Consider the following 16,445-nt stretch of genomic DNA (forward strand, 5'->3'; position numbering starts at 1 on the left):
TGAAATTTCATCTCACTCCAGTCAGAATGACAATGATCAAGAATACAAATAACAATACATGTTGGAGAGGATGTGGGGGGAAAGGTACACATTGGTGGTGGGACTGCAAATTAGTGCAGCCACTCTGAAAACAATATGGAGATTCCTCAAAAAACTAGGAATGGGTTGGGCAATGTGCTTCATGCCTGTAATCCCAGCAGTTTGGGAGGCTGAGGCAGGAGGATTGTGAGTTCAAAGCCAGGCTCAGGAACTTAGCAAGGCCCTAAGCAATTCAGCCAGACCCTGTCTCAAAATAAAAAAATAAAAAGGACTGTCAATGTGGTTCCAAAAGCTTACCTTGCATTCAATCCCTTGTACAAAAAACAAAACAAAAACAACTAGGAATGGAACTACCATATGACCTAGGTATCCCACTCCTTGGTATGCATCAAAAGATCCAAAATCAGCATACTATAGTGACCCAGCTACATCAATGTTTGTAGCAGCACAATTCACAATAGCCAAGCTATGAAACTAACCTAGGTGTCCTTCAACAAATGAATGGATAAAGAAAATGTGGTATATATACACAATGGAGTTTTATTCAGCCATAAGGAAAATGGAATTATGGCATTTTACAGTAAATGGATGGAACTGAAGACCATCCTGCTAAATGAAATTAGATCCAGAAAATTGAAGGTTGAATGTTTTTTTCTGATATGCAGAAGCTAGTCCAAAATAAGGAAAAAGAGAAGCAGGGGAAGGGGGAGATTTTATCAAAATAGAAGAAAGATCAGTGGAGTTGAGAATGAGGATTAAGGGAAAGAGGAGAGGCAAGATAAGGGAATAACAATGGAAGGAACCTGCCTAGGTACATATATGAATATGCCACAGTGAATCTCATCACGTACATCCATAAGACATTAACTTAAGAAACATATATATAAGTAAATAACAGAAAGCTTAATAGAAAGAGGGAAGGGGGCAGACAGAGGGGAGGGAAAGGGGAAGTACTAAGGACTGAATTAGAATAAATTATATTCCATGCTTTTATAATTATATCACAGTGAATCCCAATGTTATATATAATAAAAAGAACCAATAAAAATAAATTAAAAATTTTTAAAGGGGCTTGGAGATATAGCTCTGTGGTAAAACACACCTGGGTTTAATCCTCAGCACCAAAAAAATAAAAGTAGAAGAGAAAGAGAAATAAAGACTTTCTCAAACAAAAATTGAGGGAATTTTTCATCAGTAGAACTATCTTACAAGAAATATTTTATTTGTACCAGAGATTGAACCCAGGAGTTCTTAACCATTGAGTTACATATCTAACATTATTATTATTATTATTATTATTATTATTATTATTATTATTATTATTATTATTATTATTTGAGACAGGGTCTCTCTAAGTTGCCTACAGTATTGTTAAGTTGCTGAGGTTGGTTTTGAACTTGTGATCTTTTGGCCTTAGCCTCCTGAGTTTCTGAGATTACCGGTGTGCACTAGCATGCCCAGCACAAAAAAATGTTTTAAAACATTCTTTAGAAAGAAGGAAAAAGAGACAAGCTAGGCAGATCTATATAAAGAAAGGAAGAGCAGTAGAGAAAGTACAAGTGAAGGAAAAACTTCACATTCCTTCAGTAAAGCAAGAAAAATAAATAAGTAAAACCCCCAAATCTTCTGCTGTTAGACTGAGCACATGTGGCTGGAAGAGGGAAGGTGAACTGGATGGACTCTCTGGGGCAAGGACATTGCTCTCCCAAGAACTAGGGATGTTGGGAGTCTCCTGGGGCTAAGAGAAGGGCACATGAGTTAGCCAAGCCTGGATAAAGAGTGGCTGCCTCTATTTGGGTGGGGCCTGGCACTCTTCTGGGTGGGGAGAAAAGATAGAGGAAGGTGGGACCTGCTTGCCAGGTCTGTGATGAGAAAAAGCCCAAGAAAGGACATCTCACCCTGCCAGAGGTCTGAGGGAGGCAGTGCAGCCACAGGCAGCACCAACACCGAGGGCGTCAGCCAGCCAGTGGCTATCTAGATACCTGGTGGGGACTGAGAAACAGAGGTCTAGGCATGAGATCTTGAAGGCAGCTCAACTGGGAAGATGCTGGTGGGTTTTTATCAGCCGGGGCTTTTCTCCTTCAGCTTGTACTTCTGTCTAGGCTAGAGAATGAATAAAGCCAGTGGTTCTTGATCTTCAGCTCATGTTGTAACTACCGGCAGAGCTTGGTTAAAACACATGTCCGTGTCCCCATCTCCAGCATTTCTGACTTAGTAGGTCGGGCATGGGGCTAGAAATGTGTTTTGTTTTTTTTTTTAAAAAGTCTGCAAAAGCTGTTGCTACTACTTGTTTTGAGGACTCCACTTTTCAAACCACTGAATTATGAAAGACAATTTAATGTGACAGGGCTGGGGATGTGGCTCAAGCGGTAGCGCGCTCGCCTGGCATGCGTGCGGCCTGGGTTCGATCCTCAGCACCACATACAAACAATAATGTTGTGTCCGCCAAAAAATGAAAAATAAATATTAAAATTCTCTCTCCTTTCTCTCTCTCTTAAAAAAAAACAATTTAATGTGACACCATGGTAGCACTGTACGTGTATCATCTCTTGTAATGCTCACCACAGCTCTGCTGGGTAGATGCTGGATAGTTTGTGAAACTCTGTTATGGGATGAATTATGTCCCCTTCCTTACCCCAAAATATACTGATGTTCTAATCCCCAATACCTCAGAATGGGAACATATTTTGAAATAGGGTAGCTGTAGATGTAATTAAGATGAGCTGTTAGTGTAGGATAAGCCTTTAATTTGATATGACTGGTATCTCTATGAGAAGACACAGAGAGGAAATGTTTAGTGAAGACAGAGGTACACAGCAAGACAGAAGTACACAGCAAGAAGACAGTCAGGGGGTGAAGGAGGCATCCTTGGAGGCCATTATGGAGTGATGGACCTATAACCCAAAGAATGCAAAAGGTCTCTAGCCACCACCAGAAGCTAGAGAGGCATGAAAAGATTCTCCCCTTCAGGTTTCAGAGGGACCATGGCCCTACTGAGGCATTGATTCTGGACTTACAGCCTCTGAAACTGTGAGACAATAAATTTCTGCTGTTTTAAGCCCCTACATCCACCCCAGTTTGTGGCATTTTTATAGCAACTCTACAAAAGGAATATACCCTCCAAGTCAAACTGACCTTGGGCTGTTCTCTCTATGGATGACTTTGCTATCCCTGGAGTGCCATGACACCACTGAGCCAAATATGGACATGAGGTGGCGTGGAGCAAAAATATTGTCCAACGGGGGCACTCCATTCTGGATAGTGACAAACCAGCCCAGTCAGCTCCTTTACATGTGTGAAAGTGAAGAGGAGGCAGCAGAAAGTATCAGAAGGAGGAGGGCACCCTTTCCTGACAAGCCACTTCAGTCACAGTCCTTTGCTTAACAAGGATGGGCTTTGGAAATACGCTGTTCCTCCTAACAGCTCATCTCTCCACCTCACCTGAGACTGCTCACTTGTTTCCTTTGCACTCTGAAAGGACCCGAACAAACAAGAATAATCCTAAATTTAAAAAAATTTAAAATTACTATTTCCATTTCACAGTTGAACAAACTGAAGCTCCAAAAGGTTAGGTAATTTACCCAGGGTAACGTGGCTAATAAATTGCAGAGATAGGTCTTGGTGGCTTCTGTTCTACCACCATATTCAGATTAACTATCATCCCTATGAGTTTAATCTGGGGTTTCCCAAGCAGAGACTCTTGGGATGAGGTGGGGTTCGTTGTTAGTATCCCATATTTCAGTTCATGCTCCCTAAAGAGTACAAAATAGCCACACACAGGCCCAAGTAGGGTATATATTAGGTAGTGATCTTGATAAGCCACTAAAAAAGTGATTGCTCCCTCTCTTAATTTGGGTCCCAGAACTGACTTCATTCTTGCATTTCTACATGCATTTATTCCATTAATATTTAGTAAATACCTTCCATGTTTTATAGCCTTTGTGGATTAGTGGGTTCATGCCTTTTTGTTTTGTTTTGCTTTGGGGATTGAACTCAGGACCTCACTCATGCCAGGCAAGTGCTCTAACATTGAGCCACATCCCCACTTAGGTTCATGCAATTCATTAATTTGAGGAGTTATCTTTCCAATCCTTAACCACTATTGTAGTATCCCTGTCCCTAAGCAACAAATATGACATTTACTATAGAGGAATTCACACAGGAAAGGGAGATATGCCTAAAGTTATTCATGTATAATCTGAGGAGACAAAATATTATCACATAACATGGAGCATTAGAGGTATAGGAAGGGCATAAGCAACTCAAAATGTTTTGGTGATGACTGAATTAAGTCTTTTGCATATTGTAGGTGCTCAACCAGATGTTTATTGACTAGGTGAAAGAATTTGGGCCATGTAACAGTTAGGAATTACTTATCATGATGAACAGTTGTAAACCCCTTTCTTCAATAATTTATTATAATAATTATTTTTATTACTTCTTCTTTTGCAGTATTGAGTATTTCAAAGACTTACCAGGCCCTCTCCAGAAAGACAAAGAAATATCAAGAATCACATCAATAGCCTGATGTGAGTCTTTGGCCCCATAGCCAGCTGCTCTCAGGCAGTATCCCCTGAGACTCTGGCTGAGCTGCCTCCCTTTGATCCCCAAAGGGCTGGCACAAATCTCTAGACACATTAACTGGTGAAATGAAATCTGCTAGGATTTCTCACAGTTAGGATAGTAGACATGCTTTATTCAGTTCAGTTATGCTAGTTCTCTTGATCAAACACAACCCTAATCCTCCAAACCAGCATCCTTGGCACTGGTTCATCAAGGAACCTTTCCCTTGGGGGCAAATGACACTGATCTTGGGGACCACTACTGCCTCTTTAGGACTGGACATCAAGTGTGGACCCAAAAAGTTGGCTGGCTGAATTAAGCTAAAGGACAGATAATTCCAGGGAGGAAATACAGAGACAGACAATCAGATTATCTGCCTCACACTGTCAGTGTCTCCAGGTTTCAGTTTGATTTCCAGTAGAATGTCAGGGATGATGGAATTATCCAACCCATGACCATAATTCCAAAAAAGCCCATAGCTGGGCTCTCCCTGCCAGAAGATAATCAAATCAACTGGATTATTTTTTTAACCTAACAAAATAAAATGCTACACAGATCTCACTTTTAAAATCAAACTGGAATTGAGTTTTTTAATTATCAAAAAAGTGATTTAGCCAACATTTTTTCCCTCAACAGCCATAGTGAATAAGAAATTACAAAGCATAACTCTGACCTTGGCCTATTTCACTTTCTATCTCTTCCCTTTTCCTTTTCCCAGCAGCACTCTTGAGACTGGGCACAGTGGCACACTCCTATAATTCCAACCATTTGAAAGACTGAGGCAGGAAGATCACAAGTTCAAGGCCAACCTGGACACTTTAGTGAGATGCTATCTCAAAATTTTAAAAAAGTAAAAAGGGAATGTTAGCTCATGGTACTAGACCTCCAATACTGGGTGGAAAAAAACACCCAATATTACTCTTGGAATCACAAGACCTCACCTTAGATAGAGGACATTGGCTAACTCTCCATGGCAGGGACAAGGAGTTTTGTCAAAGGATTGCTTTGTTCTTTCCACACATAGAGGGTTTTGTGGGTTTTTTTGCCTGAAACTGTTAAAATTTTCATCTGTTTAAAGTCTGGGGGCTGTTTCCAGGTATTTTAGTGTACCAGAAGGAAAGCAGAACTGAGCAGGTTAATGAGAAACCCAAATGTCCTTCTTAGTGAAACAGAGTCTTCAATCTTGAGGATTCCAACATGGCGGCGGTCGCAGAGAGATCAAGTCTCTGACCTCTTCAGCTGTGCTGGCATAGGGACTCGTAAACAATCTAAATCCTGTTTGCTCAGGATCACTAGGCAATGCTGAGCTGACGTGGATCTGGGGCGATCAGTCTGGACCTCTCAGAACACACACTGAGCCCTGATCGGCTGCATTCAAGCTCTGGTTCGCCTGCTTCCCACAGACAAACAGCTGTGACTCAGCACTAATCCATCCGGCTGAAACAACTGGTCAGCCCTTCTGATCCTATGGAGGTAAATGCCAACCGAGCCTTCATAGGTAGTGGCCACAGGTTTGAAACGGGGCTTGGGAGAGACAGTAAGGACCCACCCATTGCATTGGTCACCCAGCAAAGGGAAACAAACTGTCGCCATTTGCAAGAGATACCACCATGGCAGACAACTGGCGTCATCAGACTGCGGCAGAGGAGATAACTTCATTGAAACCTGCGGCTACAGGTGTGTAATTCCCTAGCCTTCCCTCTCCACACATCGGGGAAACCTTGAGGGCCCCTTAAGGGCCCCTCCCAGCTCTCCCGTAAGGGCCCCTCCCAGCTCTCCCGTGAGCACGGTAGCCAGACTGAGGAAATTAGAGGTGGCGCGGGACCCGCAGCGCGGAACTACAGCTCCCACCAGTGCTGACAGCTGAGGTCTCTTGCACCAGCTACCGGGGGGTGTGGCTACCGGAGGGGCAGTAAAATTCGCTGAGGATTCTCAGCCCCAAGCTCTACAAACTTAGGGTCTGAGGGAATGGCAGACAGGGAAAGTGTGCCCAGTCGTTCATGAAAACAGGGTTCCCGGGAGCAGCAGACCTGGCATGTAGCCAGTATTGTGGTGAGTGGCACCCTTGAGAGGCGCCTGGCTAGAGGAAAAGTGGGGAAGTGACTAGACACAAGAGGAGGCCCTAGGCACTCAGGATTGGAGACTCGCCCAGTCTGGGAGGAGGAGGTGCTGCACAGTGATTGGTTCCCGTGTATTGACAGGAGAAGCTTGGCCTGGTGGGCACAGCGCCACCTACTGGAAGAGAAGTTAATCAAACTCTAAGACTGCATTTACTAGTTTTTTTTTTCCTCTTTTTTTTGATTTGGGATTTTTCTTTCATTTTCATTTTTCTTTCTTGTTGTTTTTAAATTTTTTTTCTTTTTTTTTCAATTTTTTTCTTCTAATTTTAATTTTAATTTATTATTATTATTATTATTTTTTAATTTTTTTCTTTTTTTATTTCCTATTTTTTTTTCTTCTTTTGTCTTTTCATTTCTTTTCAATTTTCTTATTCCCCCTTCCTTGAATTCTACCTGCTTACTCTCATTCTCTTTAGTGACTTCTTCCCTTCCCTTCTAATACCTTTCCTCCCAAGCATCAAGAAAACTTATAGGAGTAAACAGTAACTCAGCAGTCAAACAGAACAAAAAGTAACACGAGCAGCTTGAAAAATCAAGAAAGAAAAGGAGTACAAACAATGCAGGACAGCCTAAATATTCAGGAGGACCTAGAGTCATCAGAAAAATGGTCATATAAAGAACTCAAGAAACATCTTAGACAGATGGAATGGAACCTTAAAGAGGATACGAGACAGCAAGTTCAAGCAGTGAAAGAACACATTGAGAATGAATTACATAAACAGATAAAAGAAGAAGTTAAGCATCTTTATCAGGAGATAGAGATGATTAAAAATAATCAAACAACAATTCTAGAAATGAAGGAAACGATAAATCAAATTAAAAACTCAATTGAGAATATCACTAACAGAGTGGAGCAAGTAGAAGCCAGAACGTCAGATAATGAAGACAAAATATATCATCTTGAAAAGAGTCTAGCCAACTCAGAAAGGCTGGTAAAAAATCACGAGAAAAACATCCAAGAGTTATGGGATAACATAAAAAAAACAAACTTAACGAGTCATCGGGATAGAAGAAGGTACAGAGATTCAAACCAAGGGAATGAGTAACCTGCTGAATGAAATAATTACAGAAAACTTTCCAGAAATAAAAAAGGAAACAGATATACAAATTGAAGATGCATACAGGACACCGAGCACACAAAATCACAGTAGACCAACGCCAAGACACATTGTTATGAAGATATCCAATATACAGAACAAAGAGAAAATATTAAAAGCTACAAGAGAAAAGAGGCAGATTACATTCAGGGGTAAACCAATAGGGTTAACAACGGATTTTTCATCACAGACGCTGAAAGCAAGAAGGTCATGGAACAATGTATTTCAAACACTGAAAGACAATGGATGCCAACCAAGAATTCTGTATCCAGCAAAATTAAGCTTCAGGTATGACAACGAAATAAAAATCTTTCATGATAAACAAAAGTTAAAAGAATTTGCAGCCAGAAAACCAGCATTGCAAAGCATTTTGAGCAAAACACTACACGAGGAAGAAATGAAAAACAATAACCAAAACCATCAGATCAGAGGGAAGTGCCTCGGTAAAGACAGAGGGTGAGGGGAAAGATAATCATGGAGAAACATACTATTTTTTTTTTAAAAAAAGGATAAATAATCAAACATGGCTGGAAGTACTAACCATATATCAATAGTAACTCTAAATGTTAATGGCTTAAACTCTCCAATAAAGCGACATAGGCTGGTACCATGGATTAAAAAAACAAATCCAACAATATGCTGCCTCCAGGAGACACATCTGATTGGAAAAGACATACACAGGCTGAAGGTGAAAGGATGGGAAAAAATATACCACGTACACGGTCCTTGTAAGCAAGCAGGGGTGTCCATCCTCATATCGAATAAAAAAAATTTTTTTTTCTATTTCCTGAAATAACTTTTCAAGTTATTTCAGGAAATAGAAAAAGAGGGAGCTCTTCCAAATTTATTCTGTGAGGCCAACATCACCCTGATTCCGAAACCAGACAAAGACACCTCAAAGAAAGAAAACTACAGACCAATATCTCTAATGAACCTAGATGCAAAAATCCTCAATAAAATTCTGGTGAATCGGATTCAAAAAAATATCAAAAAAATTGTGCACCATGATCAAGTAGGATTCATCCCTGGGATGCAAGGCTGGTTCAATATATGGAAATCAATAAATGTTATTCACCACATCAATAGACTTAAAAATAAGAACCATATGATCATCTTGATAGATGCAGAAAAAGCATTCGACAAAGCACAGCATCCCTTTATGTTCAAAACTCTAGAAAAACTAGGGATAACAGGAACATACCTCAACATTGTAAAAGCAATCTATGCTAAGCCTCAGGCTAGCATCATTCTGAATGGAGAAAAATTGAAGGCATTCTCTCTAAAATCTGGAACAAGACAGGGATGCCCTCTCTCTCCACTTCTGTTCAACATAGTTTTCGAAACACTGGCCAGAGCAATTAGACAGACGAAAGAAATTAAAGGCATAAAAATAGGGAAAGAAGGAACTTAAATTATCACCATTTGCGGACGACATGATTCTATACCTAGAAGACCCAAAAGGGTCTACAAAGAAACTACTAGAACTAATAAATGAATTCAGCAAAGTGGCAGGATATAAAATCAACACGCATAAATCAAAGGCATTTCTGTATATCAGCGACAAACTTCTGAAATGGAAATTAGGAAAAACACTCCATTCACAATATCTTCAAAAAAAAATACTTGGGAATCAACCTAACAAAAGAGGTGAAAGATTTATACAATGAAAACTACAGAAACCTAAAGAGAGAAATAGAAGAAGATCTTAGAAGATGGAAAAGTATACCATGTTCATGGATAGGCAGAACTAACATCATCAAAATGGCGATATTACCAAAAGTTCTCTATAGGTTTAATGCAATGCCAATCAAAATCCCAATGGCATTTCTTGTAGAACTAGATAAAGCAATCATGAAATTCATATGGAAACATAAAATACCCAAAATAGCAAAAGCAATTCTAAGCAGGAAGTGTGAATCAGGCGGTATAGCGATACCAGATTTCAAACTATATTACAGAGCAATAGTGACAAAAACAGCATGGTACTGCTACCAAAACAGGCGGGGGGACCAATGGTATAAAATAGAGGACACAGAGACTAATCCACAAAGTTACAACTATCTTATATTTGATAAAGGGGCTAAAAGCATGTAATGGAGGAAGGATAGCATCTTCAACAAATGGTGTTGGGAAAACTGGAAATCCATATGCAACAAAATGAAACTGAATCCCTTTCTCTCGCCATGCACAAAAGTTAACTCAAAATGGATCAAGGAGCTTGATATCAAATCAGAGACTCTGCGTCTGATTGAAGAAAAAATTGGCTCCGATCTACATATTGTGGGGTCGGGCTCCAAATTCCTTAATAGGACACCCATAGCACAAGAGTTAATAACAAGAATCAACAAATGGGACTTACTTAAACTAAAAAGTTTTTTCTCAGCAAGAGAAACAATAAGAGAGGTAAATAGGGAGCCTACATCCTGGGAACAAATTTTTACTCCTCACACTTCAGATAGAGCCCTAATATCCAGAGTATACAAAGAACTCAAAAAATTAGACAATAAGAAAACAAATAACCCAATCAACAAATGGGCCAAGGACCTGAACAGACACTTCTCAGAGGAGGACATACAATCAATCAACAAGTACATGAAAGAATGCTCACCATCTCTAGTAGTCAGAGAAATGCAAATCAAAACCATCCTAAGATGCCATCTCACTCCAGTAAGATTGGCAGCCACCATGAAGTCAAACAACAACATGTGCTGGCGAGGATGTGGAGAAAAGGGTACACTTGTACATTGCTGGTGGGACTGCAAATTGGTGCGGCCAATTTGGAAAGCAGTATGGAGATTCCTGGGAAAGCTGGGAATTGAACCACCATTTGACCCTACTATTGCCCTTCTTGGACTATTCCCTGAAGACCTTAAAAGAGCATGCTGCAGGGATACTGCCACATCGATGTTCATAGCAGCACAATTCACAATAGCTAGACTGTGGGACCAACCCAGATGCCCTTCAATAGATGAATGGATAAAAAAAATGTGGCATTTATACACCATAGAATATTACACAGCACTTAAAAGTGACAAAATCATGGAATTTGCAGGGAAATGGATGGCACTAGAGCAGATCATGCTTAGTGAAGCTAGCAAATCCCTAAAAAACAAATACCAAATGTCTTCTTTGATATAATGAGAACAACTATGAACAGAGCAGGGAGGAAGAGCAGGAAGAAAAGATTAACATTAAACAGAAACATGAGATGGGAGGGAAAGGGAGAGAAAAGGGAAATTGCATGGAAATGAAGGGAGACCCTCATTGTTATACAAAATTACATATAAGAGGTTGTGAGGGGAATGGGAAAATAAACAAGGAGAGAAATGAATTACAGTAGATGGGGTAGAGAGAGAAGATGTGAGGGAAGGGGAGGGGGGATAGGAGAGGATAGGAAAGGTAGCAGAATACAACAGTTACTAATAGGGCATTATGTAAAATTGTGGATGTGTAACCGACGTGATTCTGCAATCTGCATTTGGGGTAAAATTGGGAGTTCATAACCCACTTCAATCTAATGTATGAAATATGATATGTCAAGAGCTTTGTAATGTTGTGAACAACCAAGAAAAAAAAAAGAAAAAAAAAAAAAGGTCTTCAATCTTAAACAGTCATTGTTCCTAAATACAAAAACTAAAGGAATCTCAAAAATTTCCTTAGAAACCACGCCTTGTGGGATTGTAGGTTTGGTCACTACACAGGGAAGGCTGGAAAAGTGCCTCCAGAGGCAGAAGGGAGGCCAGTGAAGAGTATTTGAGGTGTGTACTACTGGAAAACATCTTCCTAACCCCTTTAGCTCTTTAAGGCTTCAGAGCAAACAGGGAGGCTTGCAGACCATGGCTATCACCCCAGGTGTGGCCCTCAGGGCTGCACTCAGAGCCTGTTCCCTTCTGAGTCCTGCATATGAGAGGAACTGCCATGAATGGCTGAAAACAGTGATCATGCCTTTCATTAAACCTTCACCAAGCCTTCAGAGCTATACCGATCAAACATTGCCGCAGTCTGGCTGGGCACAAATCACGAGCCACTCAAGCAGGAACAAACTTTATTTCCAAACTCCACCAGCACACTCCCCGGGAACTCTCCCGAACGTCACCCACGGCTCCTCCAGGAACACACCACACACCAACCGGAACTCCCACCACTGGAACTTCACCAACCAAGGAGAACTCTTCAGGAATCCCCGCAGAGCTCAACCGGAACTCAACGGGAACTCCGTGAGAACTCAAAAGTCTCATCTTAATGGCTCGCTGGAGTCACCTCTCAACCACTACTTCTGGCAAAAATGCCATGCGTCATCCTGACTCGGCTGTGGCCCTCAACAAAACATAGTGATGACTTAATTGCCACTCCCTTTCTTGTCCTTGGAGCTCCAGCCATGGAGAGCTCCTTTCAGTTCCCCAAACCCACTGGGCATTCCATGCCTCTTCCTGACCTCACCTCCTCATCCTCACCCCAAGTTGTGACGGACGAATACATGTTTACCCTCCATCTGGAAGTGCTCCCATATCACACCTGGTGAACCCCTGCTTATCTTTCCAGACTCCAGGGAAGCCTTTCTTCCCTTGAGTTTTCCTTGCCTCCTGCCCCCACTGAGAAGAAGTACCCCCCCACACACACACACACACAGCCTGGGAGGACTCAGGGTGGCCCCAGTATAATCTGATAGCACAGCGAACATTGAGGTTGACCCCCCAGTATCTTCCCACTCCAAAGGTGAAGATGCCGTTCTTCTTGATAGTGACTACTCACAAGTGGCCACATAGTTTGTGCTTTTCTCTGCTCACCTGAACAGCCTTGAGAATTGGGTCACATGCACACATGAGCCAGCTTCTGTGCACATGTGTCAGGTGGAGGCTGGTTCGCCTGCAGCAACTTTCTTACTGGAGTGGGAACTGATGGAGCCCTCCCTGCTCCTTCTTGAGAAGGAGCCAAAAATGAACCCAGCAGTAGCTGCTTGTCACACAGGGGCTCAGACCCAGGAAACAGATTTGGGGTCCCAGCAGGTGGAAGAAGATGCGAGACACAGTTAGGATAGTAGACATACTTTATTCAGAGGTGGTAACAGTTTCTAGCCTCCACTCTCAGCTTTAGCCCCGAGCCAGGTCCACTCTAGGCCCCTAGTTAGCCCATAGACCTTTTTTATATGCAGGCCAAACAAAGAAGATTTGTGCCAATAGGTTACACAAAAGGGCACATACTCACAAGTTAATGTTTATGACCTTGAGTGTGTGTGTGTGTGTGTGTGTGTGTGTGTGTACTGAATCTGAGTGTTCTGGCCTTGACTAACCATAACAGAGCCAATTCCCAGCCCTGGCTACACACTACAAATAACATAGCCCATCAGAAGGGAGGCAAAGGAGCCTAACTACAGCCATTTGGGGCCTACCCAACACTGCTTCTCTTGCTTTTGGGTGTTTGGGGGGTGGAAGACAGGGCTCTGTTGTCTTCTAGTTGACCCCAGGCTGCAGGATTTCCTCATTAGGCTCCACCTGGACAGCCTTCTTTCTGCTCTCTTCTCTAATCTCTCCCTCTCCACCATCAGGCCTCTCTGAGGTCTCTTTCCTCCACAGGCAGTAACTAACTTGTCAGCACTTACCAGTGGTCATGAGCTCCCAGGCTTGCACGCCAGCCCCTTTCCAGCTGCTTCTACTCATAGGAAATCCACAGGAGCACTAGCCATTCTCTAGCTTCATTTACTTGCCAGGCACTGCATTAGATGATTTATATACATTACTTCATTTAATTCTCATGACAATTCTGTAATTATTCTTTATTCCCAGTTTGCCGATGAGGATGCTGAAGCTCACAGGAGTGAAGTAACTTGCCAAGATCACACAAGTAATAAACAAAGGGAACTGGGATTCAAGGCTCTCGTGCAGCATAGGGAGGGTGCATTGTTGCAGCCTCACTCACACAGAGCTGCCTACTTGCCTTCTGTGCTTCCCAAGCGCCAGCTCTGTTCAGCTTCTACAAAAGGTCTCAGCAGCATCAATCCATATTGACGGCAATGGCTCTGGGGTCTGCTCACAATCTTGTGGAGGGAACTGAGGGTTTCTAGCCCCAAGGAGGATGAGTAAAGAGAATTCTGGCCCTTGAGCACTGTAAGTAGGATGATTTTGGAAAAAATCAGATGTCTCCAGACCCTTCAGGAGATGGGCCTATGATGCAAGGGGCACCATGCCCACTAGGTGGCAGTAGAGAACCAGCAGAGGCCAGAAGGTACTAGGGTTCAAGTTCTAACCCTTAGGCAGGTGCAAGGGATGTAATAGTGGTCTGAGCTGGGACCAAGAGGTAACAGATGACCATCCATCTCATAAGAATAGTTCACTCTGTTGTTAAGCATGTTGGTGTCCGATACCATACCAAGCACTTGATAAGCATTATCTCTTTGAACCTGGGAATACTGTTAACCCCATGGTTTGGATGTATATGCTGAGAATTTCAGAGGTTCCTGAGTTGCCCAAGATCCTGCAAACTGAGGAGATGTAGTTCAGGCAGGTGAGCTAGAGCCCCTTCCAAGGACAGTTCTGCCAGGGAAGGAAAGGCAGTCATTTGCAAGTGTCGAGGGTGAGGCAGGTAGGACCTGGCTTGGGAAGACTGGAGGTGGAGCCTGAGGCTGAGGCCAGTCCAAGGACAGTCAGTAGGAGTCTAGTCAGGGAGAAGTTCTGGGGGCTTCCAGAAAATATGATGTGGTAGGACTTTCAGGCTGAGGGTCCCAGTGAACCCTTATTTCAAGAATTATACTCATGTTTGTCCTGGTCATGTTACCTTGAAGGACTGGGCACTCAGAAGCCACAAACCACTTAAAGATCCAAAGAGGCCAGGCTCAGTGGTAGACACCTGTAATCCCAGGGGATCAGAAGGCTGAGGCAGGGGAAAGAGAGTTCAAGGCCAGCCTGAGCAAGTTAGTGAGGCACTTAGAAACTCAATGAGACCCTGTCTCAAAATAAAAAATAAAAAAGGGGGGACTGGGGATATAGCTCAGTTGGTAGAGTACTTGTCTTGCATGCACAAGGTCCTGGTTCAACTCCCAGCATCACCAAAAAAATAAAAATAAAAAAAGGCTGGGGGTGTGGCTCAGTGGTTAAGGACCCCTGGGTTTAATCCCTAGTACAAAACAAAACAAACAAAAAATAATAGCAACACACACACAAACCAAAGAGATAAAGTTCTGTGAAAGTTCTGTCAGGACTCCCTCCCTGAGATTAAAAAAAAATCACTGGAGAGAGGTGTCCTGTGACCAACAGGCTGGGCCTGGACATGGAGCCCTCTCTGAGGAAGGGGTTAGGACAGTAGCCTTGCAGTCTCCACCCTGGAAAGATGCCTCCTGAATCAGCTCCCAACACCAGAGAACTCAAGTGAGAACTGGGACTTCACCTGACTCTGATATCCAGGTCAGCACCACTCTCCTCAGTGGTTGTACCACTAGTCATCCAGGGGTCCAGGGGAAGTGAAGAGTTCAGCCTAGCACAAACCTTGGCCTTCTTAGTTTAGAACTGCAGCCTTCTTTGAAGACTAGCAATCACTACTAGGACTTTCTGGGAGTTACAGGGAATAACACTGAGATTCAGGTTAAAATCGCTCTCTCCAATTCACTAACAGGGGCTTATATTCTTCCCAATTTGCATACAAAGTCTCCTGGGCCAGCCCCAGTTCTGGGAACCCAGACCAAGTCATGTTCTATTGTTCTGCCTCAGGGCCTTTACACTGGTTGTGCTGAAATGCTTTTCTTTCAGGATTTTTTTTTTTCCTCCAGCATTAGGGGACAAGCCTAGGTTCTTGCAATTGCTGGGCAAGCACACTTTACCAATGAGCTACATCCCCAATTCCTCTTTCTCTATCTTTTCATGGCTGACCTCTTGTCATTTAGATCTGTTTAAATCTTTCCTTCTTTCAGAAAGGTTTTCCTCAGTTTTGCTTAATAAGGATCAACTCTTCTTTTTCTGTTTTGTTTCTCCCGTTACCAAGTCCAGTGATGGCTATTGAAGTATCCAGTTTCCGGTAGAGTGATACTGCAGTCACACAGGGCAGCTCCTGTCCACAGACCAGCATAGAAACTGGAAAGGCATAGGATCTGAAAGGAATGGGGTCAGAGGGCTCAATTGTTAGGGTGATGGGAGCTTTGTGGTCACTTAACTCAAGTTCTTGGCCAATAAGAACTCTCACATTCCTTAATTCTGGAGGGACTTTTGTTTTGAGGGTCTTTGATGGCCACTTAGCAAAGGTGACTACAGTGTCCCACTGAAACACTTCTGGGATATATACATTTGACTCCCAAGGTAGACTTGGATGTTAAGTGCAATTATCCTGGCTTCAGTCAGATTCATAGTAGGTCATATTCCACCTTGAAAGAGAAAACTTCATCTTCCCTTTGTAAATGCGTGGAAACTCACTGTCCCCACTGGGAAATTAACCCCAGGTCATCACAAAGAACTCAAGGAGCTCAGCTTGGGAAGTTTTAGAGATCTTCTAATTGCTCTTATTGGATGTGAAAGTGTGGGACTGGATGATCTCCGGATCTGAACTTACAGGTTCTTCAACTCTTTGCGGTAGAGATGAGGGAGAGTCTAGGGTCCCCAATTAAATTTGGATTTCAAATAAACAGAAAAAAAATTTTTTTTTT

The sequence above is a fragment of the Ictidomys tridecemlineatus genome, chromosome 4, assembly GCF_052094955.1.
Source record: "Ictidomys tridecemlineatus isolate mIctTri1 chromosome 4, mIctTri1.hap1, whole genome shotgun sequence".
Lineage (NCBI taxonomy): Eukaryota > Metazoa > Chordata > Mammalia > Rodentia > Sciuridae > Ictidomys > Ictidomys tridecemlineatus.